The sequence below is a fragment of the Ixodes scapularis genome, unplaced genomic scaffold (assembly GCF_016920785.2).
Source record: "Ixodes scapularis isolate PalLabHiFi unplaced genomic scaffold, ASM1692078v2 PGA_scaffold11__112_contigs__length_91849675, whole genome shotgun sequence".
Taxonomy (NCBI): domain Eukaryota; kingdom Metazoa; phylum Arthropoda; class Arachnida; order Ixodida; family Ixodidae; genus Ixodes; species Ixodes scapularis.
The window spans coordinates 56,147,046-56,171,548 of record NW_024609837.1 but is presented as its reverse complement, the minus strand read 5'-3'; the positions used below and the strand labels follow the sequence as shown (position 1 = coordinate 56,171,548).

Sequence of the window (24,503 nt, the reverse complement as noted above, 5' to 3'; positions counted from 1 at the left end):
CACCCCATCGAAAAGCGTCGCGCGCGGGAAACCGTCTCCGGGCTACGTTTTGTCAACTGATATGAAAATTTCCCCCCGACTGCCTGGCGCGTGCACAATACCGACCGGGCGGCCCTCCCCAAACAGTAACGACGGACCTGTATCCACAAGCACAAAGGAAGCTCATACTTCCCCGTGCGAGGCGAAGCTCGGGAAAAAATAAGCCAAGCCTAAATAAACGCTTCGTGCGGAGTTACGATCGCGCGAAACATTTTCCCCAATCTAACCCTCTCTCCCCCCTACGAAAACGGTTTTCCTCCCTTTCCCCATAAACAGTTTGGGGGAGAAATAAGCGGGAGTTGTTTCCGTAGGACAGAAAATCGAGTCGGAGGCGTCGCGACTAAATACCCTAGAAACAAAGGGGTTTCCAAAAACAAAGAGGGAAAAGATGGGGAGATGGGGAAGGAATCTACCTACTGCCGTTCTATGGAAAGGGGGAAGCAAATGTTTTCCCCCTCGCGCGCAAAAATGGATCGCGATGTGACAGACGCACAAGATCGGGGAAGCGGAACTGACGACAAACACCCTGGTAGATGGCGTTCCTTTTTTTTTATTTTCCCCTTCGGGACGGTGGGTTTGGAATGACGCGGCTCGTGCGATAGTCAACGGGGGTGTAGGGCGAGCCCATCCTTTGCCGAGGAGGGGTACAGGGTATGGTTCAAACGTGTCGCTCAGCGTGAGCGCATTGCCCTTTTGGCATTTTGAAGGGAATATGAAATGCAGCTTGGTTGGGCTGGGCGAAATTGGGATTTTACGAAGTTCATGTCTTTTCGCACGCCAAAGTAAAACTAGTACCCGAGGGCAGAAAATAACAAAAAAACTGATTTTCAGTAAAAAAAAGTTTTAAAATATAGCGGACTATTTCTTACTTTTATTCCTTCAAAACATTTTCACTGAGAGGCATCCGCGGTGCCCCGTCGGCCGAACCTGGCTCACGTATTGGGCATACGAGCACTGAGTCAACAATCACTCCGTGGACAAATATTTGGATCGCGTCTTTTTTCCCCGATCCTCCAAAGGTCATCCTGGCGATACACCACACCGCCTGGTAATAGTTTTAAAAAAATGCAGAGGGGATGAATTTTGACTTAGACATTAACTGAGCGGGAGGGGATGAATTATACTTTTGGTTTCTGGGCTAGGTGGCGCAAGCTACCACCCGTTATGAAGGGTACACCACCAGCATGCGTCCAGCCATCCATCCATCCTAGTCAAATTTTGCTAAAAGGTCGATGGTTCGCTCAACCAGTCCAACCTCAAAGTTCGAGAAAGTTCGCGAACTCCCTAATTGTAAGCCCAGTTAAAGGCTAACCAAAGCAGAACATGCTCCTGCTTTTCCCCTTTCCACTTTGGCAGGGCGAACACCGGAGAGCAGGCGAGCCCCTATTCGCCTCGTTTCGCCTCCTTTCCGTCGATCACTCTGCCAAAGTGAAAAGAGGAAAGGACATTAGGCGAACAGCTTGTCCTGCTTCTATGTCCCGAGATTCGAAGAGTCGAAGCGTTCGAAAAGCAAACGGCCCTCGAATTCCGAATCAAACGTTTTCGTCGCTACCTCTCGAGACGACTTGTTCGCCACGGCGACCGAGACCCCCACTCCGGAATAATCGGCAGTCGACGACAGGTGCACAGATTAGGCGGGCAAGATTTCTCCCGCCCAAACGCAAAAACACAACGAAACACAAGCCAGGAAACAGAAAAAAAAACAAAAAAAAACCTGTCGACAGTCATCCGATCGCTGCCTTACCTGGCGAACGTCTTCTTCGCAGGCCTAGGCGCCTGGCGCATCCGATGATATTCTTTTTATTTTGTATATTTTTTGCTTTCTCTCAGTCATTACTCGTTTCTTGAGATAGAGAGAAAGAGAAAGGGAAGGTTTTATCCGCCCAGATACGAAACTAACCAACAAAACAAAAGACCTGTCGACAACTTTGCCGATTGTGATGCCTCTTACGGACGGCAGACATCTTGTTTTTACGCTAATAAAAGTCTCTCCAACTTTCGCCACGTTTTTCTTTCTTATCTTTCGTCTTTGTTACCTTCCTGATTAAGCGTTTGAGATGAAAGAGAGAGAGAGAGAACGACGGGGAAGACGGCTCGCGTCGTCATAAATTAAGTTCTTAACTCGACCAGAGGCGAAGAAGGATGCGAAAAAAAGAGACGACGCCCCCGCGAGGCGATGTCTCCCGCCTCTCTTCTTTCTTCTTTTTTTTTTCTTTCCGTCGGCGAACAATGAATCCTCGTAAGCCGCACGAAGGCGTCTGAGCTCGTATGCAAATGAGCGCCGCGTACTCTCCACCCCAGCGCCATTCACTCGCCGCTGACGCGACGAAACACGATGAGGTCGAACACCGCCCGAACACCGCCGGAGTTGTGCCGAAAGGTGGAGGCGACCGTGAGGCGGAAGTGACGTCACCGGATATGATCAGGGCACTGGATTCTGATCCCCTCCCTAAAATGATCGACTTTCGAAAGCCTGGAATGCGTTTTGCAACGATTTTAACGTTGAAAGAATTTGCATCTTCTACTTATGGCATTGTTTATCTGATTACAATGAACAGAAAACATCTCGTTCCTCCGAAATGTTGCGATCCCGCCGCGTAATCGCGAGGCAAAAATTAGAATACAGTGTTTCCCGACCTGCAGCCTCGAGTGGCGGCCATGAGAACCACGCGGCGTGACGTCAATGGGGGACTTGTAAAGAGATGGGACGTTGCGCAAATACCTGCTCGACAGAAGGTGTTTTTTTTTTCTATAAATCTTGTCCTTCCAACAAACATACAAATGCGCCAAAAGCCTGGTATCACCAAGAAATCTTTTATTATGCGGAGTTTTAGTGGCGCCATCTATCCGAGGTCAACAAAACCGTGAGCCTTTTCTGCTACCGCGAACAGCTGCCAGAAGCCAAAGGGGGAGGGGGACAGCACAGGACGGGTATGGCCGGACCCCGATGAGACTTTCCTCCTTTCACCATATTGTTCGCGTGGCGCCCGCCAGCACGTGGTCACGCGGTCGCGAGCGGACGCGACCGCGTGACCACGGTCGCGTCCGCTATTTCCTTGCTATTTCAAGGAAGACGAATGCCCATCTCCAAGCCTCCAAATATCAGAAATATTGCCAGCTGCACGGCGTAAACGGACCTCGACCGGTTCATACAGACGGACAGAAAAATGGTATCCGACGCAGTTCATTGCAGCCCAACCAAGAAGATCGCCTGCCGTCCTGCAACAAAAGGGCCCGTCAAACAAGGACGGCGACGGTCGATATATCGATCGCAGCGACACCACCCCACCGACACACCCAGCCCGGAGGGGTTGTTCCGAAAACAGACCGAATGCCGCACTAGCCTCAGTTTCAGTCGCTCGCGGAAATGAAATTAAAGGGCGCACGCACGCGGCAGAACGCGTGGACGCGTCGCCAGAACGACGCACAACTGGCGCTAGGGAGTCCCTACTCTTTTCGGGAGAGCCTTTCCCGGCTGGGGAGGCTACCTTCCTCTCTGCGCTCGCACAGTCGCGATTCTGGGCTGGCGTATGAAGGGACCGATATTTTATTTTATCATTATTATTACTGATCCTTCTTTTTGGATACTTATTTCGATATAGCTACTAACTTGGTTCAGTCTTACAAGCTTTTGAAGGCTTCAACCATGGCACAATCTGCGCTGTGCCGTGGATATGGTCCTCTTCTCGAAATATAATAATAATAACAATTAGTAGTAGTAGCAGTAGTACTAGTAGTAGTAATTTTTATCTAGTGTCAACGAGCAACTTGCCAGTCTTTGTGCAGGCACCGCTTTCATAAGCACAATACACTTACACCCACAACCACACAAAAGGAACTGTCTACATGTCTGACAGAAACCTAATACCAGACTGAGAGAGCACTTCAAACTTCAATACAAACATAGAACAGAAAAAAGTGACCCGAACGAGGCAATCATATTTTACGCGAGTAAAGAAAAATATCGTTTTTACAGAAACTTTCCAGCCCTTTGTCAGCATGAGCACGTTCCAGGAAAAGTGGCAAAACCTAGTGCATCCCGTGTGTTCCGTGCGTTTACATACAAACACACGAAAACGCACCGTGAAATTCCTTTTGAACTTCTCTCCTCCTCAGCTATCCTCAACTCAAAAGTGAAATAAGAAATCACGTGGTCGTGACGTAATATTTTACCGGAACCGTAAGTTTTCCCAGCCGCGTGAGGGCCGGCAGAGTTAAGGCCGGTTCAGACACTTGCGTTTGAGTGCGTTTGACTGCGTTTCGTCGAGAGCCGAAAGCGAGTCACCGGCACATCTGTGCTTCGTATGAAGTGTGGAATCCAATTCAAGGAATCATCTTGGCACCCGATGTATGCAGCAGAGATGTCCTGGTTTCTCGAAGCCGCAACACAGTCAAACGAAGTCAAACGCAACTGTTTTAACCAGGCTTTAGTCATCCGCTTCCCTTGCAATCATCGATAAATGTTGAGGTACAGCGACAGCCCTCCCAGCCTTCTCCGCGACATGGTCGGCCTTCCACACGACTGGCCAGTCTGATTTACATTTGCTTTCATCGACCTAAATACGAGTAATGTCAGATTTGACGCTGTCAGTTTCGGAATGAAATGACTCCAAGCTTCCACCGTGTGCTTTTCAAGCACACCATGGAACTTGTCATTCGCCAGCGATGATAAGTGCCGTCGCGGCATACACCGGCTACGAACGCGAATACAAATATTCGTTGACGGATTGATTGTTTCCCAGCCCCTACGTCCGAGTGACACAGTGCCCGTGTCCAATACTTGCAGACTTGTACATAACGGGTTACGAGTAATGGATTACTTGTGATCGATTACATTTTACTGCAGTTTTGTAGCGCTTCAATTACTTCCTTTAACGAGTAACGATCCTTGTAATTGCATTACTTTTTTGCTGTAATCGATCACAAAATTACCCATAACATTTTTTCTCTTTTTTTTTTTTGAGGGTAAATGTGCTGGAGTTACTCAGCTCTATGCAACGGTAAACTTTTTTTTTTTTTTTTTTGAAATTACTAAGCACAGGACCTCGATGATCAGTAAGCCTATGCTTCGTTTCCTGAATGTTTTTTTTTTTTTTTTTTGTTATTGGAGACTAAGTTTGGGTATGAAAAATGACGTCTTATCCAGCCTCTTGGGAGTAATGCATTTAAACGGCGCTCTTTTCATTTTTTTTTTTTCTCGAGAGGGATCGGGTGCGTTGGCGTCTCTCAGTCAGCTCTATGCCAAAACAATCAAGGCTTTCCTTTCTTCTTTTTTTTTTTTTTTTCGGAACAAATGACCGCGAGATTTTAAGAATTAAACTACCGTACTAAAAAAAAAAAAAAATGTTGAATGAAAAGTAACGTGGGAAGAAATCGACTACTTTATAGGTAATTTTTCGATTACTTCTCGAGGCTGGAATTGTAATTGTGATCGGTTACTTTTTACAGTGAAGTAATCGTAATTGTAATCGGTTACTTTTTTCAGTAACGCGTACAAGTCTGCCAATCCTTGAGCTTGCTTCGGCCGACGTACTTGGGCACAGCGGGTGCATCCCAGTGAAAAGGCGGACAGCTTCCGAAGGAAGGAAGAAATTGCTCGCTCTATTTTCAAAATGTTGTACCGGATAGCAGGATTTGTGGCACTCTACCCTCCTGTACTGTTTTCCTTTTTGTTTCTTTCTTACCTACTAAACAATATTCGTTTAGTAAAATCCCAATCTAAAATATTGTATTCAGTCCGGAATTTATTTAATGGTCTCTTTAACTGGTAAACCTACACTATGCATCAGGTGCGCAAGATGCAAACTTTCACACCGCATGGGGCGTAGCATAAAAATAATAATACAACTGCGTGACGCCCCTTACGTGGCATAAGATAATTCAGATGGCAATAAGGACTTTTCTTAGATCGCTCGGATACCTCAAATATCGATACCCGAAAACAAAAGGATGCACACGCGAAGGCGTCGGCGGAGTATAGCGTACCGTTATCGGAAGTGTCGGAACGATCTTGGGAAAATTCCCGAATGGAGTTTCCATGACTGGTACGAAGCTACCCGATACTCCGCCGTGGCTTTCGAGCATGCATCGTATCGTTATCGGGAATCGTTATCGAGGCTATCGGAGGCATCGGAATGATCTACTAAAACTCTGTAGTAATACGAGCGAACACACGTGTCAGCGATTATGAAAACGAAGAAGCCTGGAAAACCATACTTCGTTCCATCTTACGTCAGAAGCAACCGACACCCTGCGAAGTAATGTGGCCAATCAATCAGAGTCAAAAGCGCGAGTCACTAGGCCTCTTCTGTTTATGATTGCCTCAGCGATGGTAGAACACGCAAAGAAACATGACGAACATCATGACGGTGCGCTTTTGAAACTCTCAGATTGGTCGCATCAGCTCGTAGCGTCCGCTGCGTCTGCACTTTAATGTGAAACGAAGTATAGCACGAAGTTTCAAACCCATGACTAGCGCGCTTTGGAGAGCAACATTGAATCCGAATACATCGACGTAGTACAAAGCCGACGAGCCAACGGACGCGAAGAGATGGGTCGATTTGGGCAAAGAGCGAGAAGGCCGTTCCAAACCTCCAAAATTCGACCGAAGGTGTGAGCTTCACCTGAAAAGTCACCAGACAATAAAGCACGCAGAGGCGGCAGACGTCCACGAAGACACAGTCAAGTGGAAACACGACGAGCCAAACGTCCCGAGAGAAAGTTCCTTCACCCGCGCGCGCTACAAGTCAGCCTACCAGATCAAAGAAACGCAAAGGTAACCCCCCAGAAAGACAAAAAAAAAAAAAAAAGACAAATACCTTGGTAAATGTGCACCCAAAAGCAGAAGAAAAAAGAATGGCTAGGCAACAGCAGCTACAAAAACGAAGCAACTGCCTTTAAAACAAAAAGAGAGAAGCAGGAAAGACGCGATGACGACGAGAGGCTCGTTTGCCGCCAACGCGGCGGGAGGTACACACGCAGCGCAGGTGACGTAAATGAGGGCTTTTTTTCAGGATTCGAGTAGTGGCTACACCACCTAGAATTAAAGCCCCTTTATGCGGAAAAGTAGCGACATCCTTTCAAGACAGCCGCCTGCTATCTTGGGCTGATCCTGGCGGCGCTACAGTCGACGCGCGGGTGTAAAAATGCAATACATAAAGATAAAGGTGCGCGTCCGAGGAGGAGGGACAAGGAATGCCTATGCTGTCGGAGTGCAGTGCATGCTATGAGCTCATGCCGCCAATTAAATAACGCCGACTGTGCAACGTCACGGCTTTCATCGCCTTTCTTTCGAGGCAGGTAGACCGTGACAGTGCGCTTTTAGCCTGTATGTATGTATTTGCGTGTCTTTCAGCCTTTGACTGCGCTCTGACTGAAGTATAGGAAGGCCGTCTGCTACCTTGGGCCGATCTAGGCGGCGCTACAGTCGACGCGCGAGTGTAAAAAAGCAAAACATAAAGTTAAAAGGTGTGCGCGCGTCAGAGGAGGAGGCAGAAGATGTCGCTACCTTTTTTATTCAGGGGCATTACCTACAATGACCAAAGCCCGTGCCCTAGAATCTTGACGTCATCGCAGCGAGATCGACTGAAGACGCAGATTGAGGACGAGTGCTGCGTCTGCATTTGCCTGAACCTCGCGTTCAATGAACGCGTCGAAGGTAGCTTGGCATCGGATCTATTTGCTAAGTAGGAGCCATCCGACTGCGGCGACGTTACATGGAGGTAGAGGAGGATGTTCACAGGCCTTGATTCTTCTAGGGGGTGTTCGCATCAAGCTTCCTCGCACATCTCGAAGGATGCAGCCGTTTGGATCAGCCCAGAGTCGCCATAGAAAGTTTATTTGGTGTATCTACAGAGCGTTTTCACCGACGTAATTATGTCCACCATTTTGCTGTTCGGAGCAGCCTGGCGCGTGCCAAAGGCGAACATTTGAAAAAGATTCATTCGACATCATCAAACACGTAGTGCACTGGGGCATATAGGTTTCCCCGCGGAACATGAAACAACAAAATGGTGGATTGACATCACGTGAAAACGCCCTATACCCGCTTCCACCTCAAGAACCGTAGTGAAAGAAGTTCGGCTCCTAGCGGAGAATTACTCATTTCTCCCTTTATGTGGAGAGTTAAGATATATGTAGGTGCATTTGATTTTAGATGTGCGATATCTTATCAAGGACGCCAGAAGCATATCTTCTTCCACACACAGACAAATATTCTAAGAACTACTTCGCTCGGCGTAAAAACAATGCGCAAAACGTTTTTTTTCTTGAGTTAAAAACGAGTATGTGGTCAACCGAATGGCGTTGGTTGGCGAGAACCTCACATGTTTCAACTTGTTTGTTTATGCCAGGGGTGGGGTAAGAAGCGTGTTCGCAACTCTCCCGACCTGTGGGGGGCGTAAAGGGCGCCCATCAAAATGGCTTTCATCTGGATGGTCGTCATAGAAGAGCAGTACGAGGCTGGGTCCGCGACGCGTAGGTAATCTAGTTTTGCCATATATATACAAGCAGTATTAGAGTCTCGATCAATCTTTTCTCACGCAGGAAGGTGTAAGCTGTTGTTGTTTCGGGGTTTTAAGGCGCAACAGCAACGGAGGCCATACTAGCTGCGCCAAAGGAAGGTGTAAGCAAGCACTCTTATTGTGAAGAGTCGATCATCCGGGAACTAGGAATCGCTCCGGCAGAGAAAAATCTGGCGTCATTTTGCCCCAATCAGGAACTCCAAGCCTTATTTGCGTAAAGTAGATTACATTGCATAAAAAGAAAAAAAAATATACTATTTGCGACTTCATCGAAATGGAGGGCACCTAACGGCTAGCACAGAAAGCTGGGGTGGCAGGGTTCGCTCACTAGCCTTCTCGAGCGGACCAGGTAAGTGGTCGCAGCACCTACAGGTATAAAAACAAGGCCGCGAAAGTAACTTCGCATACAAGTGATGAAAATTTCCAATAGTCAGTGACAGAGTGAGAACGGTAAGAAGGATCTTCAGTCGCTCCGCCCCCAGCGCGAGCTTCAAACTTTCAACAACATTCGGGCGTCTCGCGCGCCTGAGCGCGCGCGCACTGCTAAAGCAAGACGGAAGACATGGAGCAGTGGTCAGGCGTTCGAAAGACACGCCCTGCCGTTCTCACTCTGTCTGTGACTATAGTGACTGTAATGACTCACAGCATTGTTCCTTGAATCTGCAAATAAACACTTTGTTTTGTTTTTTTATATCTGTGGGTCCGTGGGTGCTCGGCTAGAACGCGCGCGCCCTCTGACCACGGGCAAATAGACCAGATCACGTAGCTTTCTTTGAATTGTAGTGAGTCGTACTGGGCTAAATCATCCAGCCAAACTGAAACATCAAGCTAGATTGAAAGAGCGGCCGAACTGTGATAAAACCTCGTTCTCGTCTCCACTCAAAAATCTTGGACTTTCCACGCTTCCTTCTAAGACAAAGGCTGGTTGGTAAACGGTATTCATGGCGTAAACATACACGAGAGTGAGGTACGAAAAAAAAGAGAAAATTAAAGTTTGTTTTCCACTTTTTTTTTTTTTAATAGAAGTCCCGCATAGTGCTTTCAGGTTGTAAGCCGCATACATGCAAATAAAAATACCATATAAGGCTTTTAGTTTTCCTTTTCGTGCGTACCCGGTAACGCCATCTAACAACCATCGAAAAAAAAAAAAACACCTATAGACCAGCTTCTAATGGCAGTTTTCGGGGGAAAGCGGGACCACAAACCGGAATATCCACCACCCGGCTCTCAACCAAATCACCAAACGCGCACCCCCCCCCCCCCCACCCCCCCCCCCCACCCCCCTTTTCCGCACACATACACACGCGCACACAAAAAAAAAAAAAAAAGAAGAAAAAAAAAAACAAGGAACCTGTTCCAATCGCAGGCTTCCCCAAGGCTCCCAGTGGGGACTCCCCTCATCCTCATCATTTCCCTCGCCCAACAATGCGGCGATGGAGCCGAGAAGGCCATTCGAAGGACACCGGGCGAAATACCAATCACTTGCCGCGGAAGAGAACAGAAAAAAAAAGGTAAATATATAAAACCCGCTTTCCGGGAATCGGGAGAAAGTGGGAAGCTCTCCCCTTCTTCTTTCTTTTACGTTTGCTGGAGGAAAAGAAGGAGGGGTAAAAGCGCGACATCAAACCTGAAGGGTATCTCAGAACGTTGCCCTCACCGCAGGGAACCGAATACAAAGTGGTTAAAAAACAATTTAGGGTGCTTCAAAATGTTGATGCCAAAGCTGAGCACAGAATGTGAAATAGAAGTGATGTTTTACGTTTGTTGCATGTTAGCTTTTCTTCTTATTTATATACGCGAAATATTTTGCGGGAAGCTCCGTGTTTAGGAGTGCCAACACCTAAATGCAACACGCAGTGGCTTAGTACAGGCGAGAGTGGCGCCCGCTCCTGACAGCCGTTGATTCCGTGAGCTTTTGTCCGGAGAACCCCTACCCCGCATCGTCGTTTGGCAGCGCTCCCCACCGTGCTCTATAACAACGGTCGTGCTGCTAATACACGATACAAAAGACAGTCCGTAGATGCGGCGTGTTTCTTCCCGCTATGACGTCACGTTGGGCACACGAAGACTGTTCGCAGACACGGTCGCACATTTGTTCGCAGACAACTCTGTCGCGACGTCCGCTGCGAACTGCCTCGCAAGCGTTTTGTACGATGAACGACGACTGGGGCCGAACACGCGATGAGCCCGCGAAGCGCCTCGCACGCCCCAAATCCCTCGGTTAGAGGGAATCCTGAAGAGCGCCGCAGACGCCGCTAAAAACAAGTAGCAATGTTCGAGAGTCAACAAGATCGAGAAGAGACTCGGAAAAGGAAAAAAAAGACGAGGCGGAAATAAAAGGATGCGGAGGGATCGCTGCTCCCGGTGTGAAACCAGCGGGCGGTCTAATTCGGGACCGCATACAGCGGTTGCTAACCGAGCCGAAATTTATGTCCCCGCGCAGACTTCGCGGACGTCAACGCGAGAGAGAGCGGGACCTCGGAGGAAGGCGAAAGAATCCCCCATTACAGCCGCACACCGAAGCTGACGGCGCCGTGGAAGCTACGCGCTCGCAGCACCAATCAGCCGGCTTCCTTTCCGTCACGTGACTGCGCTCTGTGCGCGTGATCGCGTGGCCTGAAAAGCACGCCGCTTACACCGAATTGTCGGCGTAGGAGCGAACGGAGTTGCGAGTTACACGCGCGGTTCGACCCAGAGCCGACAGCGCAGCGGAAGCTACGAGAATCGCAGCGGAAGCTACGAGAAGGCGAGACGAATCGGACGCAGACAGAACGCTTCGTCATCGCAACTTTCCGCGTCGGTACTGGGTCACGTGGCGCGATGGGCTCTGTTTGGGGTCCGCTCGCAGCCCTCCGCCGTGCTGTCGGGTTCGCGCGGGTGCCCGCGTCCTTTTGATGGGCTTCCGATCTAAAAATTGCCACCGCGGATGCAAACATTCATCCGGCCGTGCGACATAGACACGCGTCTCCTCTCGTTCCGCGCGAGAAGAGGCGAGACGTCTCTCCGTGCTGGGGACGTGTGACGCAAGCTGCCCGGTGCGGAACGCAAAATCCGCCTCTTTCTTTTCTCCGCCCTTCTCGGAACGAGTGTTCCGACACCGGCGTGTGTCCCCGTCTAGACATCGATTCGAGTTTTTCTCCCGACGCAGCACTTACATCGGCGCTGTGCGCTACTACTGTTGCCTGGCCAACTTCGGACTTCTCTGCGCGCTTCACCCGTTGCGTGATTCCTAGCCGCAGCCAACCTGATGAGCTTACGAGCCATGGACAGCCACACGGCGTGCTCCTTACGCTCCACGTGCGTTTGTTTACTCGCCGAATGCACCCACGTGCTTCTGTTTCCCCTCGACCTGGTCCAATGGCCGCCTCAACATCGCGCCTTCCATCTATACTATGTCGGCCTTTGATTGGCGTGCTCCTGCTACACTCGCGGCGTGCCGGGTTTCGAGAATCTGAATACGGATTCTGTTCCAACTCCGATCGCCGGTGTCAGGCATTTGGCGTTCGAACAGTGAGTACAGAAGCAGTGTTGTACACACGTTCCGCCGAGGCGGCAAGGAAAGCTCTTGGAGCGAGTTCCCATTCATTACCAGTGCCTGGGATAGTAAAGGAAAGCGTTCCCGGTAAAATACGGAAGTGTGGTTTCATTAACGTCACATTTGCGTACAATAATGAAATATTATGTTAAATAATCCGTAAAAAAACAAAACAAAAAAAAAAAAAACAGTGAAACACACGTGTTGCCGCGACCATGTTTGTTCCAGTTCTCTTGTAATCGACTATCTCGCGGACTTTCCCATCTCTTCAAGTCGGGGGTTGAAATAGTCCATTATAAGAAAGGCTTAAATGTTTACTGAATTAAGGTATAATTGGAACTATATACAAAAAAAAAAAAAAAATCAAAGACGTTTGCAATTTTCTGTAATGCCGAATTAGAGCGCAGATCTTGAGGAGAACGATGGGAGGGTACGGAGGGGAGGGTATGCCCCCCCTCCCCCTCCGTGCCCTCCCCTTCTCCTCCCGTCCCATTTAGCGGAGAAAGTTTTCCGCTGAATTTAGCTGGCAGCTAAATTTAGCGAACATTTCCCCACTGAATTTAGAGGGCAAACTTAACCCGCTAGAGTTAGCGGGAAAATATTTTCGTTCGATCAAGCGGAAAAATTCGCCGCTACATTTAGCGAGAAAATTACCCCGCTGAATTTGGCGGGGAAACGTCCCATAATGCAGAGCGCGGTTATGCCGACGCCCAAGCCGCTCAACCCGGAAACGGGCGCCAAAGAACTGCGCTCTGAATGAAAAAAGGAACGTCGTTTTCATCTGCCGTCCCCTCGAAAAGGGTACGCGAGTTCCCGTTCCGGTTCTACCGATGGAAGACAGAACGGATCAGTTTCTCCGTAACAAAGCTGTCCCAGGAACGTCGCTCCGAACAGCACCGAGACGAAGCAGCAAGCTACGCGTCTCCCCACAATTCTTTCAACCAGAGCTGGGTATTCTGACATCCCCGCAAGCTCACCTCCTCCCCCTCAGCCTCCATCCCTATCCAGAAAAAAAAAAAAAAAAAGGGGGGGGGGGGGGGCAACGCAACGTAATGAATAGAATTCCGTGATTTCGGACTTGTCGTGAAATTCGGAGGGTGTTTTTCGCAGTTTATTTTTCGCTGGAGCTTCGAGGTTCATCAAAGTTCGTTTTGTTTTTGTATTTTTATGGTTAGTTATCTCAAATTCAAAGTTCATTTTACTGTGTGCTTCATTTTTTTTTTTTTTATCAATATCAAAATAAATGTTGTCCGGGTACCTGACCCGTTTCCTTGAAGGAACCCCACGAGTTAAAATGCCAACCCCTTTTGTCGGTACTTCAATATTTCGAAGGAAACTCAAGTGGCATTTCGTCAGGACCACTGACCCTGCGCTCTTATAAATTTTATATGTAAAACTCCAAGTTTTTTTTTTTTTTTTTTTTTTTTATTTGCGATTTGGGAGTTTTGAGTTTTCCGGATAAATCAGAATTCATGCAAAATTTACCTGCGAGTGTTTTTTTTTATTTATCGGAAAACACGGAATCCTAATAAAAAGCGACGCCCCGCGTTTGATAAACCGCAGGTGAGTATAGAACAGCCTCGTACACGTTTCTCAAAGAAAATTAATCGTCTACAATTACAATTACAAATCTACTCGGTTAAACAGCATTAAATTAGATTACTTAACGAGAAAAGTGATTGGCCGTTACTCAAAAGTAACCGTTACTTCTCCAATTACTCTATATCCTTAAAACGACAGGTTATTCTTCCGGTTTGGGATCGAGCGTTTCGTACTGTACTTTATCGGATCAGAATCGCCGAACTAGAAACTACTTATCTTCTCATTCCAAGAATTTTTGTAAGACTATCCTCCCGAAGGGGACACTTGGTTTGTGGATTCCTCGGCAAGAAACTTGTGGAAAGAAAAGGGCGTCAAAAGGAAAGGGGAAGGAAAGCTAGTAACCGTTACGGGTACTTTAGTACTTTTAAAAGTAATCAGAATACGCTCGGCCATTATTTCGTTACAAATGAATCAAACGATTACAAAATGACCACCCAAAAGTAATCGAACACGAGTGGTTTGATCTTTTTCACCAACAAATCGGTACAAGTGTGCCGACATTAGGGAGTTTTAGTAGACCGTGTTCCCCCTCCGCTAACCCTCCGCTAACCCTCTGCTACAAAAAAACCGCCACTGCGCCTGCGCGCCGATGGCCTTGGCTGTAGAGTTCCGGGTAGCGGAAGGGCCTAGCGGAGCGGGAAACACGGTCTACTAAAACTCCCTATTAGGGAGATTTCGTAGACCGCGTTGCCCCCTCCGCTAAGCGTTCCGCAACGAAGAAGTTGCTACTGCGCCTGCGCGCCGATAGCCTTGACTGTGGAGTTCCCGCTATCGTAGCGGATCGCGGAGGGCCTTGCGGGACGGCGAAAACGATCTACGAAAACTCCCTATTGACTCCAAGCACGGCGCAGCGTCGCCTGCAGCGTTCCGTCCACCTCTTTCGCGGGGCGTCCTAAACGGCAGAAGCGTATTTCGAGTGCATCGGAATAAGAGACGAAGAGAGAAGAGCCAAGTGCGCGCAGGCCGACAGGCGTTCGGCAACAAGACGGCTTACGTTGCTCCCTCTACTCCGGAGAGTTTCATTACATTCTGGTATTTTCGGAGCGTCCGGAGGCCGCCCTCTCCGATCACGTATTATTAGTATTTGTTTTTTCCGCCCCGCCATCTCGAAATAGCGAGTGATCCCTGGACGCGAAGCGAGTCGTGCCGGCATCTCCATCCTCCGCGGCGCAAGATCGCACACTGCTGCATAAAAAGAAAAAGGAAGACGAATAAATAGAGACGGAGTGAAACGAGGATTTTTGTTAGTACAGCGGCTATTTTTGCAATCGCGAAAGCTTCATCTCATCGGCCCTGGGAGCGGCATGAGTCGACCGGGCCAAATAAATCCGTCTTCGAGAGCGATTTGGCCCAAGGAGCGGCATGTTGGGAGAAACCTCGGAAGCTTTTTTATTCTTCCTGTTGTTGATGATGTTCTAGCCCCTTATTTTGATAAGGGAGCGGTGAAATCTAGATTAAGTTGAGTCTGTGGTCTAACTGAAGGCTCTGTGCGAACCGGAGAGCTTCACTGACTCGGGGATGTTCGGGTCCAATACCGGCCGGTTTATTGTGTCGTAGCTCGCGTGGAGCACGACAAAAACAGCACAAATGTCGAATATTTGGGGTTTTTTACGTGCCAAACCAACGAAGGGCATCTGGCACGCCCCAACGGAGGACTGGGTATTCATTTCGACCTACTGGAGATCTTTCTTCGCGTCAGATTGCGGGCACCTCGGCCGGGACACTTGGGGATCCGTGGCCGCCACCTGGGGATCGGCCGGCGCTGTGCCTCGGAGCCCTCGAGGCGAGACAAAAACAGCCCAGTGTAGAACTAGGGTTATTACCTGCCGGCCACATTGCAGCTATACAACGAACACAGATGGAGTTGGAGACAATCCATAAATATATTTTACTTTCGTAAACATCGTGCATGTTGACAGCACTTTGTGCACCTGACGGAGCTCTTCTTCGCTCTTATGAAGAAAAGAAAAAAAATCGTATCTATAAAGATTTTTGTGACTTTTATTATTTATTTATCAATACTGTAAGTCTCTGAAGACCCACACAGAAGTGGACGTTTGCACAAACAAGAAGGAATACCGAGGCACAAGCTTAGCGGTTTTTGGGACTTTCTATTCGACCCCTTTCTATCACATTATTTGTGTCCATTATCTATATAGAGTTCTTTCAGAGACACGCATATCAACCAAAGACGTTAGAAGCTTATATCAAATTCGATCGACAATATTTAATCTGTTTTCCATCATTATGAGTGGACAAACATTATATAACCTTTCTTGAGACAGAACGAGTCTGAAGTAGCAATAACGTTTATCGAGATGGAATAGAAATTCTTTCGCCCATCTTTCATATACTTACCTATGCGAGTTCGCACACCTTGTTCGCCCTTTTTGATATGAAAGCCAATTGATTACACAAGTTAAAACTATATCAAAATTATATTAACGATTATGGCGCATCGTCAATACACTTTTTGGTGACTTGAGTGAACATATTTTATGTTGTCTGTTGAACCAGAAAACTTAAAAACGTAGTCGCTAAAAAGTGTATTCATATTAGATATTTCAAAGCCAGTTAAACGAGAAATAAAATAGCGACGGACATACACGCTATAAACTCAACCTTGTCCGTCGCATAATTGAGGTACACTTTGTTTCCACTCAACTACTCGAGGAATACCGACCCAACTATCGAAATATTACAGTATTTAATAATTTCAATAACCTGAGCCGACAGAGGGGCGGTTACGTGTGTTATCACAAAGTTATTAAATGTGCAATGCTCAAATAGCAGAAACGTCACAAATCAACCAATGCGTGATTAAAAATTAGTTCAAATATAATTGTGAAAAAAAAAATTCTTCATAGAGACGGTTTAACTCTGAGCTGGTTCGAAGTACGGTAGAACAGAAGGAAGAAAAAAGAATTTGTACTACAATCAGAAATGCCAATATTACGCTGCCAGCACGGAAGGTTCTCTTTCTTGCTTACACGCATTTTTAACTGAGATAGCGGCTACGGGCGCCCAGAACGTCATTTCTTGTCTTGTCAATATTAGGTTTTTTTTTGTTTTTTTTTTATTTAGATAACATTATGTTTAGTTTTCTTCAGTTTCGATCTCTATCCCAACAGTCACAATCTCACGAAGTTTGAGCTTTCTGCGATGCACGGTCTGTCTGCCAGGATCTAAAAACATGGTTCAATTTTCGGGGGGAACGCCCCGTATGTTTTGCTCAGCGTATCGATAACGCGACGCCATAACAACTGTGTCAGCGCAAGCCATCGGGCGGGAAAGCCGAAACGGGACACTGTAAATCAATCGGACCGCCAACATAGAAACTACCTGATCGGTGATTGCCGCGCTTCGTTGCAAACAGAAAGCGCAGTCCGCGATTTGAGTGCGTCTTGCTGCGCACAGGACGGCGAATGCGCGATACGTCGTCCGTCAGAGTTCCGAAAAATTTAAGCCGCAGTACTGTCTAAGGAGTGTTTCTTCCTTGTACGATGTTCCTGTCGCATTCGTCACACAAAAACTGTCTACACACATGTTCGACGCCTATATACATGAATGAAGCAAACATGCTCGATGCATTCCTGCAGATAATTAACGCCGAATGTGTTTTGTCAGCCGATTTTCGTGGATTGCTGTACCTTTTGGCTGTAGCAAAAAAAGCGACGTCGAGAAGCGTTACGCCCAGAGGGAGCAAAATAAGAAGACTTTAGTACCCGGTAGGATTTGAACTCAGCACGTCGAGACCATGAGCCAAGTGCTTTGCTTCGTGGCTTATTTCCTCCCACGGCGTGTGTCAGGAATGGGAGCGAAATCTTAGGTAGGCAGTGCCGTTCAGACGCCCTTTTCTTCTTGCCTGGAAGAACCATCATGCATTCTGCGCTTACCAGTCTTTATGAGCATGATCTAGCTCGAATAATTTTATGTCATTATGTCTGGACCGAACGCCGTGTCTTTTGTATAACTTATACCAGCTGAGTGACTGTGGCTTTACGCATAAAGCCGCTTTATGTAGCCGAGGGGCCTTAGTAGATCGTTCCGATACAACCGGTATCCCGGATAACGATGCCCGATACATGCGGGAAAGCGGTGGCGGAGTATCGAACATCGCCATCGGAACTCTCTTTTACCGAAGGCTCTTCAGTAATGAACAGCACCACTTGCCCAGCTCTCAGCTTCAGAGCGTCGTTCTCAGATGAGAGCGAATTCTGAAAGCGACCTACGCAACCTGAGACTATACATCTAATCGCGGTACGACTAAAGCAAAGCAAAACCAGAGACCTGTATGACACGGACCCACGAAAACACACAAATGCTCGAGCGCACAAAATGACAAACACCGGCTAACAAAATAAAATAAAATAAAAGAACAGGCGCAATCAAGCACACAAACAGAAACGTTTGCGAAGCTTACAAATTTAAAAAGGCTACGTTAAAAAAAAAAAAAAAAAAAAAAAAGTATTATCGAAAAGGTAGTTATTGTTTGGGCAAGCGCTCCGAGCGCGTATTGGGCACGAGGTCTGTGTCAGCGTTCGGCGTGAACTCGGCTCAGCTCGTATCCAGGAAGAGTGCTGCGTCAGGGTTCGGAAATCCCTCGGATTGAGCCCAAAAAATGGCGACCGCCACAGTGTGGTTTGCTGGGGTTTTGAAAGGGGTCTATTGAGCCGAGCGGACATTTTGCACCAATGAGAAATAAAGTAAAGCGAACGCAGCACCATTTCTTCGAGGAAAAATGTTCAGTGACAAAAATAGCGAAGCCACGAACGGCGTAACATGGTTTCGCAACTCAGATTAAAAAAGCACAAAGAAAAGTACGGGTTCATCATCTACATATCCGGTATACTGCCATGCCACCGGCATACGCGTCAAATTGCACTTTTCCTTAGCGCGTTTATTTTCAATTTGGCGGGCGAACTCAGTCGACACCATTCAACTCCGGAGTAGTCGCGACGCCAAGCGCTGGGAAAACCGTTCGGCGCGGAGAATAATAATAATAACGTTTTCACGGCATTCTACCGAACGCAAAATGAGAGGGAGAGCGAGAAAAAGAAAGCGACTCAATCAACGCTGCCTCCATAACCGTAAAAGCGTCGTTGGCAATCACTAATCCCCGGCCGGGGTGCATTACCAGCGACGCCATTTTGAATAGACCCGCGCGTGTCCCCCGCTTGGCCTTCCTCCTCTCCCCGTCCGCGCGAAGTCTGGCCTTATTCTGATTGGCCGCCGAGATCCGGCGGCATCATTAGCGGAGCCGGGTTGGCACTGTGTGTCCTTCGCCGCTCGCAGTTAACCCACATTCAAAAAAGCGCCGAAGAAAATGTCCCCCGTCGCGGAACTGGAATTCGAAACATCTCGAAACAGATTTCGCACTCCTCGAAGAAAAGTATTTTGCCTCCGTTCCTGCCTCTCTTTTTTTCTTTGAGGCTACTTGTCTTTTCTTTTTTTGCCGAGCTTTAGAGCAGATATATTCACCAGGGCCGTAAAATTTACCTCAGCGGCCAAAATGTGACTGAGACGCAGTCGTGTACGAAAAGGACTAGAACACACGTCTAGGTTGCGTGGGCGGCCAAACTAGTAGCATGATTTTTTTCTTGTTTTGTTTTTTTTTGTTTCATCAATGCAAGCATTTTGACACGTTCTGGAAATGGCGTATCCAGGTACATATTCGGGTAAACTGTTTTTTTTTTTTTTTTTTGTTTACTTCGGTCTTAATGGCGACACTCTAAAGTACGCGCTGCCAGATAACGAACGTCCAACGTCAGACTATGCCGTTACACATCACATTTCTTATCATCACCCAAATCAAAAAAGACCATCTCGGCATTTTCAGAAAGTCGTTGTTTCACAGCAGCAACAACGGGCAAACAAATTTCGAGGCGGTAAACAAATACGTGTAGCAACTACAGAATACCATAAATAATTATGTTGATGATCAGCAAAGGGTAGGGGGGTACTGTAGTTTAACCACAAAACAAATATTGGCTAATGGCACTCCTGTTTTTTTTTTCTCTCTCATTCTACCAGTGACCAAAGGATCTGCATACGATTACAGCTGGCATTCGAAGTACTCTGACGGCCGCCACCTCCGTCCACATAACCGGCGCCACCCGTACCGCAGTCCGTCGTCCGACCACAATTCACCCGCTGAAATCGCAAATACCCACCGGCAGCAAAAGACACATCGGCAGCAGCGACGCCGACCGCAGAGGTCGGGAGCCAAAGGGGATGGAGAGTGGCGTTGAAATGCAAAGGCCACAATGAAGCCATTACAAACAGAAATGGTGTCATGGCGCGCCCTATCGAGAACGCGGCAACTCCTGTTCCCCTCTCTTTCTCTCTCTCTCTCTCGAGTGTGAGACGAGACGCCGCGAGAGTTAGCAGTCGGGCTCGGTAACTTCTCGCCGTCGTGACCGGTGAGGCCCTTGAGGACAGACGATCTTTGCCGCCGATTTCTCTTTCGAGTCTTCTGCCCTTTGCCGTTTCTGTTCTTCGACAAGAGCCAGCGGTTAAGTGGACAACTTTTTTTTCAAATGCATCGCCCGGGTGTCTCGAGTAATTAAAAACGAGATTAGTCCTTCGTATTTTCGTCATATTGATGTTTTTACAACGGGAAGTTTTACACCCCCGCTTCACGGGGAATTCAAAGGCCCTTCGGAAGGAACGGCGAACTAGCGCACGACAACTCGAAGCAACAAGGCCTACTCATGACGTCATCGTTCGTGGATCTCGGACCTTGACGAGAGACGCCCCTTCGATATCGTATCGGCAGTTTACACGAGCAATTGTACCCGTGCAGTATAGCACTGAGTCTTTCACGAAGAATCGAGCACTAAGTGATTTCTAGAATGCAAGGCAGCCCCGCTGTCCACGTCCATAGTGACAAGAGCAAAATCAAACAGGCAATGTCATAAAAAAATAATTTAAAAAAATTGCCACGCCGGAAACTTGACAGACTAAACCTTACACGGTTCGGACGTTCGACCCCATCTTTTATGATTACCGATCCCAGGATCCCCTGTACCGCTCCCCACCAACTTGTGCCTCCCTTTCCTCCCGCTTTCTGTCCCTTTGCGTCGCGGCATACAAGTTTTAGGGAAATAAGGTGGTCTTCTTTCGAACCAACCACGAAAAGAGCAGTCGACTTTCTTTGCTCTGGTGTGTCCCTCAAGTTATAGCAGTATTGTACACGTTACTTTTTAAAAAAGTAATAGATTACAAATACATTATTCTTGGTTAAAAAGTATTACCTTATATAACCGTTATTTGAAAAATGTAACCGTTACTCTTCCGATTATTTAGATTTGAAAACCGGTAGGGTTTTTCTGCCGGCTCGAAAACCGGCCCTTTTCCTGTCCTTTATTGGATGAGAGTAACCGCATTACAAGCAACTTATCTTCCAAATCCACCGACTTTGATAGACCATCCTTCCGTCGGAGACACATGGTTCGAGGATTCCTTGTTAGGGAACTTATACAAAGGGCGCCATCAGCGAGGAGAGGGGAAAATAGTAACGGTTACAAGTAATTTTAGTGCTTCCGAAGCTAATCAGATTACTCTCGCGATTACTTCGTAATAAAAGTAATGAAATGATCACAAAATTACTCCAAGCAGTTATCGATAACCAGTAACTGGATCGCTCGTAATGACTACCGTACAAGTCTGAGTCAGAGTAAAACACGTCACCGCATGCGACATCTCGAGTTGCTGCTTTTTCCCGCTAGATGGCGCCTCCCCTCATTTCGGAGCCGCCGATTGATGAGCCACCCGAGTCCACGTTTCACTCCAAAGCAAGGAGTTTTTGTTTACTTGAGCAGGCCTATTTCCGGTGCAACCCGTTGGCTGTCGCCGCAAGGACACGCGGTTAGCGAGCGGCGACGCACGCACAAACATCGGCGCTTGATTGATAGGCGCGCAACGATACAATGGGCGTACAAAACACAAAGGGGGCGCCATTTCTTTAATTTGTTTGTTCCCCGGTGCCAAGTGAGACACGTACGCGCGGGAGCTGCGCCGGCACCGCGTCCGATGGGTTCGCACCAACGACCACGCCGAGGCAAACATCCGCCGAGAGAAATTCCCGACCGCCATCGAGCCATCGAAAGTAACGAACCGTACGCGAAATTTTTGGCGAACAGGAGTTTCGACTGCTTGGGCGAAACGTTCAACATTCTAGCGAAATTCGACAAGTTAGAGTTTTTCGAGTGTTCAGTACGTGTCCGATGTCCCGTTGACACTCTTGAGTCGTTTTAAAGCTACGCCCCAATCCCAAACTTTTGTCCGCCCGTCCGTCCATCCGTGCATTTCCCGCTAAATTTAGCGGTGAAACTGATGTCATGTGACCTATACAACAATTCACTTTCCGCGCTAAATTTCACGAGGAAATTGATGTCACGCAAGCTGACCCTCACGTGAACTATACACCAGTACGTTTCCCCGCCAAATTTAGCGGGAAAATTAACGTCACGTGACCACCTGACCTTTACTTTTTATTACATATATTGGTAACACGCGACCTCTACTATAAGAGACGGTATTAGCCTCCTAAAGAATTTAAATGATGACTTCTCAAAACTGCAATTCACGCATTACTAAAAATAAAAACCGCTGCTATTTTTTTGGGGGGGCTGAGTTTGTAATTAGGTGCTAGGATATGGCCCCATTAGAAGGCAATCTCGCCCTCTTTTGCCCCAACTGCCCAGACTGTTTTTTTTTTTTTTTTTATTTCTAGATGAGTAATACAATAAATACAACTTCAACACAAAAATACCAAACTCTGGGAAACAAATATATGAACGGAAGTTTGTTCTATATATATTTTATGGAATAATGGCCAATGTTTGCGTAATATACCATCTATATAAGCTTTTAGTGCTTTAGATAGCTTTCAATGGGAACGAGACACCCGACAGATATCGTACCGTTTCTCAGTCAAGCGACGCCGGTTCGTTTTCACTTTGTTTCTGCCTAACTAACATATAAAGGTTCGAAAAAGTCGAACCTGATCGGACTCGAGCATCAACAGGTTCGCGACACTCAAAATAGAAAGCAAAGACGAAAGGGCCGCATATTTCGCAGTCAGGGCGTCATGCACCGTACGACGTGAACTGCAAATGCTACAACTATAAACACAGACAAAAAAAAAAAAAAGTCTGCATTGTGAGGTCAAAGTAGAATTAGGAGGTGTCTAAAACTAGTCAGGTGGAATGACGGCTGACGAACGTAGAGGTACGCTCGCTATGCGAGGATGTTAGACGATGCTATCAGCGATGCGACACGACCCGAAAAGTAAAAAGAAACTAGAGACCAGAAAATGATCAGATACTTCCGGGGATACACTTGAAAACCGAGCCATTGTCTCTGCGACGCGCGTGTATCGTACGCCAGGAATTGAGTGACGTGAATTTCCCCGCTAAATTTAGCGGTGAAACTGAATTGGCGAGCAGGTCCCGTGACGTTCATTTTCCCGTTAAATCTAGAAGAGAAACTAAATTGCCATATAGGCCACGTGCCACCAGGTAACGGGAGGTCAATTTCCTTGCTAAATCTAGCGGGAAAACTGAATTGGTGTGTACGTCCGTGACGTCCCATAATGCAACAGTGTGCGCGTTGCATTATGGGACGTCACAGACCACGGCTTCAGAAAATGCGGCTTCAAGAAATTCGGCTGCAGGAGATCCGGAGAATATAGCCAAAGAACGTTTCCCGTTAAAAGACCGAAGAAACGGCGTTTTTAGTCACGTTCCTTGCTGGCGTGGTCTTCAGCGCGCGAGTGTACAACGGATATGAATGTACTTGATAAACGAGGATCAAAATTCAGGAAGAAATCGCGTCACCTGCCTAACACTGCGCGCTGAAATAAGCAGTCTCGATTAGGGATGTCGTGAACTTTTGCCCAGACCGAAGTTCGACGTCAAACCTCGGAATGCGACTGGTTCGGCGATCATTCAACTTTTTGCAAAGTGCGACGAAGTTCGACTCATGGACAGAGCTGCCCGGCTTCTGAACAAAGATCTCGAATCTTCTGAAATCAAAAATTAAGAAAGTAGTTTATTTTAAAATTCATAAAACGATTAGCCATGTCTACACGATGTGAAAGCAAAAACTGGTACAACTTTAACGCTTTCGTTAGTTAGTAATGTAAACCAGCGATGCGATACACCCAACAAATATCGCACTCTTCGTCCGCCAGATGGTGTCAGCTCGTTTTTAAATATTCGCGCATGCGCAAAAAAATTAGAACTGCAGTCGAACTTCACGTTGGAAGTTCGAAAAAATGGAACTTGGTCCTTTGTCTCGATCCCACACTCCATTTGAGTCCAACCCCTGCCTACTCAACGATCCGATGGGTGCAATCAAGCAACGGCAAAAGTGCATCGTCACGGCGCTCGTCCTTTTTGTGCGTCTCCAAAGCGCCGCTATCCTGCGCTTTGTAAAGCATCAATGAACGCCACCCCCCCAATCCCAAAAGTTTGCTCGGCCGTCCATGCATTTCCCGCTAAATTCAGCGGGAAAATTGATGTCACGAGACCTACACACGAATTCAGTATCTCAGCTAAAATTAGCGTGAAAATTGATATGAGGTGACCCGACGTCACGGGACAATACAGAGCAATTCAGTTTCCCCGCTAAAAGTAGCGGAAAAATCGACGTCACGTGACCTATAGACGTTTGCGAGTACGGCCTCATGGCGCCGCCATCTTTCTGCTGGTATGGGTAGATCGACGGATCTATCCACACCCTGCAGCTGGCTGACTCCCGAACACTGTTTCCAAACTGCTAACCAAACAAAGTGGTTT

The 24,503-nt window shown here is 47.5% G+C and overlaps 1 protein-coding gene across 2 annotated transcripts in view; it reads right to left on the bottom strand.

Annotated features, from left to right (window-relative positions):
* LOC8039795 (AT-rich interactive domain-containing protein 3C) overlaps positions 1-24,503 on the bottom strand; it is a 288,199-nt gene that overhangs the window by 232,499 nt on the left and 31,197 nt on the right. The gene's annotated exons all lie outside the window — the stretch shown is intronic.